This window comes from Triticum urartu, chromosome 4 (genome assembly GCF_003073215.2).
Source record: "Triticum urartu cultivar G1812 chromosome 4, Tu2.1, whole genome shotgun sequence".
Lineage (NCBI taxonomy): Eukaryota > Viridiplantae > Streptophyta > Magnoliopsida > Poales > Poaceae > Triticum > Triticum urartu.
In genome coordinates this window covers 84,415,615-84,419,846 of record NC_053025.1, presented here as the reverse complement: position 1 = coordinate 84,419,846, position 4,232 = coordinate 84,415,615, and positions in this window count along the sequence as shown.

Genomic DNA, 4,232 nt, shown 5'->3' with positions numbered 1-4,232 from the left:
TCATGTGCGGCGGCGCACGGATCCAAAATCTCTTGATCGCGATCTTCTACCTGAGACTTGTCCAGTGCCGGGTTAACCTGCCCGATTCTTCCGCGCCATTTCTTCTTCATCCGGCTAATCACGGTCTTCTCGATCCTTGAGAGAAATCCCTCCAAGAACTCAACACCACCGTGCGCAGGCCCCACGGTGGGCGCCAACTATCGTGGAATTGTCACGGCAGATGTCCTTAGTGTCAGGACTTAGTCGCGAGGCCAACGCATCTATGTGGTAGCTTGAGAGGGGTTGAGCGGAATCGAGAGACGCAACACAAGACAAGGGTTTAGACAGCTTTGGGCCCCGGGAAACATCATCCGGTAATAACCCTACATGCTGTTTGTGGCCAGGTCTCATTATGATCATGAGGGAGTCGCCGGTAGGCCGGCTCTTTGTGTCTAGCCCTAAAGATTATTATTTTTCTCCCTCTTTGGGGAGCCCTGCCCCTCCTTATATATGTTGAAGGGGCGGGTTACATGTGGAGTTGTCGGTGTCAAAACCGGCGGATCTCGGGTAGGGGGTCCCGAACTGTGCGTCTAAGGCGGATGGTAACAGGAGGCAGGGAACATGATGTTTTACCCAGGTTCGGGCCCTCTTGATGGAGGTAAAACCCTACGTCCTGCTTGATTTATTCTTGATGATATGAGTATTACAAGAGTTGATCTACCACGAGATCGGAGAGGCTAAACCCTAGAAGGTAGCCTATGGTATGATTGTATCTTGTCCTACGGACTAAAACCCTCCGGTTTATATAGACACCGGAAAGGGCTAGGGTTACACAAGGTTGGTTACAAAGGAGGAGATATACATATCCGTATTGCCTAGCTTGCCTTCCACGCCAAGTAGAGTCCCATCCGGACATGAGACGAAGTCTTCAATCTTGTATCTTCATAGTCTAACAGTCTGGCCAAAGAATATAGTCCGGCTGTCCGGAGACCCCCTAATCCAGGACTCCCTCAGTAGCCCCTGAACCAGGCTTCAATGACGATGAGTCCGGCGCGCAGTATTGTCTTCGGCATTGCAAGGCGGGTTCCTCCTCCGAATACACCACAGAAGAATTTGAATACAAGGATAGTGTCCGAACCTGCAAAATAAGTTCCACATACCACCGTAGAGAGGATAATATTTCCACAAATCTAATTTGCTGACTTGTTTTGGCAACACGACATTATGCCATGGCCCGGTGATTATTCAAACCGTTTCCTTTAACTAGCCCCGCACATAACGCGAGGCAGTTTTTTGACACGTCTCGTCAAAGAAGAGACCGTGTCCCCCTTATTACGGGATTCTCATCAATACGGGCGTGGGTAACCCAACCGCGTCATTGATTACGGCGCTTGGGGGATAAGCGAGTTTTACCAAGCTAGTGGGGACGCATAGTTTCGTCTGCCCATATAAAGGGATAAGGATTCACCTTTTCATCCATGCCTTCTTCCTCATTCGCTCATCCATTTTCGCACACTCGAGCTCCAGCGCCCAAGTCCGCACTTCCCACCTCAACCCTCTCCAACCATGTCCGGAGCGGGAGGCAGGTGGATGGTCTCCTCCGTCACGGAGGGACACATCAAGAAGCTGAGGAGAGCCGGATACCTGCCCGACGACATCGCGCACCGGCTCCCAGATGAGGGGCAGCTCATCCCCACCCCCAGGCCCCACGAGAGGGTAGTGTTCCTTACCCATTTCCTCCACGGACTGGGATTCCCTCTCCACCCATTCGTCCTGGGCTCATGTTCTACTACGGCCTGGATTTCCACGATATGCCCCCGAACTTCATCCTCAATATCTCGGCGTTTATCGTCATGTGTGAGGCCTTCCTCCGCATCAAGCCCCACTTCGGCTTATGGCTGAAGACCTTCAATGCCAAGCCGAAGGTAGTGAGCGGCCTCCAGGCAGAGTGCGGAGGCGCCATGTTGTGCAAGATGCCCAATGTCACATGGCTCGAGGGCTCCTTCATGGAGACCATAAAGGGGTGGCAATCGGGGTGGTTCTATATCACCGAGCCGCGTGACCCCGAATGGGCAGCGACCCCCAAGTTCCAATCTGGTATCCCCACGCGGCTCACCTCATGGCAAGAGAAGGGCCTGTCCTGGGGTAGTTCGGGAGAGCTGACCAGACTCCAAACATGTATCCAAAACATGGTGAGCAAGAAGCTCAAACTCGTCAACGTAGTCCAGGTCATGCTCATCCGCCGGATCCTCCCGTGTCAACGACGGGCTTTCAATTTGTGGGAGTTCGACCCGGCCCAACACCAAACTTTGAACAGGCTCTTCGACACAACACACGAGGATGCCTGGAAGGTGCTATTCAAGGGCGCTGAGGTCCCTCCCTCCCCCATCGAGGACCGCGGGCTAAGCGCGAAGCGCCGAGCGCATTCGGTGAGTTCTATACATCCGGTAGGATATTTTATTTCCCCTAGCTTAATTATGTGCGGGGCCTGATCTCCATGCCTTTTATAGGACTGGGTGGAGACGTCGGGGCAGATTACTGTCCGGCCCCTCTGCCCGAGGACACTGCGGACGCTCTCCTTACGGAGATGCTGACTCTGGCCCCTTATAAGGTGCCGGAGAAGACCAAGAAGGCCAAGGGAACCCGAAAGAGTTCCCGATGCCAGGCATTATCAGACTCATCGTCTGGTAACTCTGCGACACACTCCTCCCCCAAAGACGAGGAGGAAGAAGAAGATGCTCCCCCTTCAGTTGGGGGAGACAAGAAAAGGAAGGCCGCCCCAACCGGGGGGGGCCGAAGGGTCCAAGAAGGGAAGGACCCTCCTTCCGGACTACTCCACCACCGCCGCTGAAGGCGAACATGAGTGTTTGCTCAGGGCCAAGCCCCTGGCGAAGTCGTAAGTATCCAGATGCCAGAGTAGTTCATAGCATACCTTTGTCGCACCGCTTCTCCTAACACCGAATTATGATTATGCGGACCGCCACAAGCCCGTATCGATGTATCGTCGGACGGCTCCCTGGGCTCGTCGGATATGGATAGCGATCCACTTCGGACCGCCACCTCCCCTTGCCTTGCGGACAACGCCGAGGTATTGTCTCAAGAGGCACCGGGTTGAGGGGAGACAGTCCCGGAGGCGCCTCAAGGCGACCTTCCAGACTCCGGGAGCAGAGGGAGCAAGGCTCCCGAGGGCTCCGAGTTCGGCCCTCAGCCGAACACCGCGCCGGAACCTCCAATGGTTCCGGACTCAGGCATGCGGCCTCCTTCCAAGAGGGGCAAGACGCCTGTGCCGGTGACCTCTGTCCATCCAGAGGCACCGGACAATCTGCTGGGAGCGCTTCGCAGCGCTTCCATCAACGAAGAGCACCGCACTATTATGAGTGCGGTGATCCAGAAGGTTCAGTCCGCCAAGAGCGGACTGACTGAATCCTGTGCCAGCCTTCTAACAGGCTTTGAGGTAAGTTTTTGAAATATGGGGAAAAATATTACCGCATAGACAGTAGCCCCTGATGCTCTGTTCGGTGTTCACAAAGAAAAGCCGAACAGAGGATCAAACAATATCGAAGGAGTCTAATATAAGTATGTCAATATGCGTATGCAGGCTTCGCTGCTGGCATCTGCCGCACTGACTGCGGAGGTCGCCGCACTGAAGCAGGACCTTAAAGGGTCCAAGGACGAGCTCGGCCTTGCCAAGAGGCAGCTCGAGGAGAACAAAGGTGAGTAGTACCTAGTCTATGGATATGTATAAAAAGAATGCGATTGCAAAATGATAGGATCATCGTAAATTTGCCAGGGGCCAAGACCGAGGTGGCAACCCTGAAGCAAGCGCTATCCGAGGCCGAAAACAAAGCGGCCAAGGAGCGCACCAAGCGGGAAAGGCATGAGGCTCGGGTGGGCGAGGTGCAGCAAGAGCTCCATGCTCTCGTGACGAAGCACGAGGCGTTGGAGCTTGACTTGAAGACGCGAGAGTTTGAGCTTGCCGCGGCCCTCGAGAGCGCAAAGAGTGCCAAGGCCGAAGCCCAAAAGGCCCTCCAGGAGATTGACGCGATGAAGAAAATAGCGGCGGGTAAGGCATTTGAAAGGATCGATATGGTTGACTAGAGGGGGGGGGGTGAATAGGCAACTAACAATTTTTAGCTTTTCTTTAACAATTTAAACTTTGCATCAAAGTAGGTTGTCTAGATATGCAACTAGGTGAGCAACCTATATGATGCAACAAGGATAGGAGCACAAGCAAGCAAGAGATATGACACAAA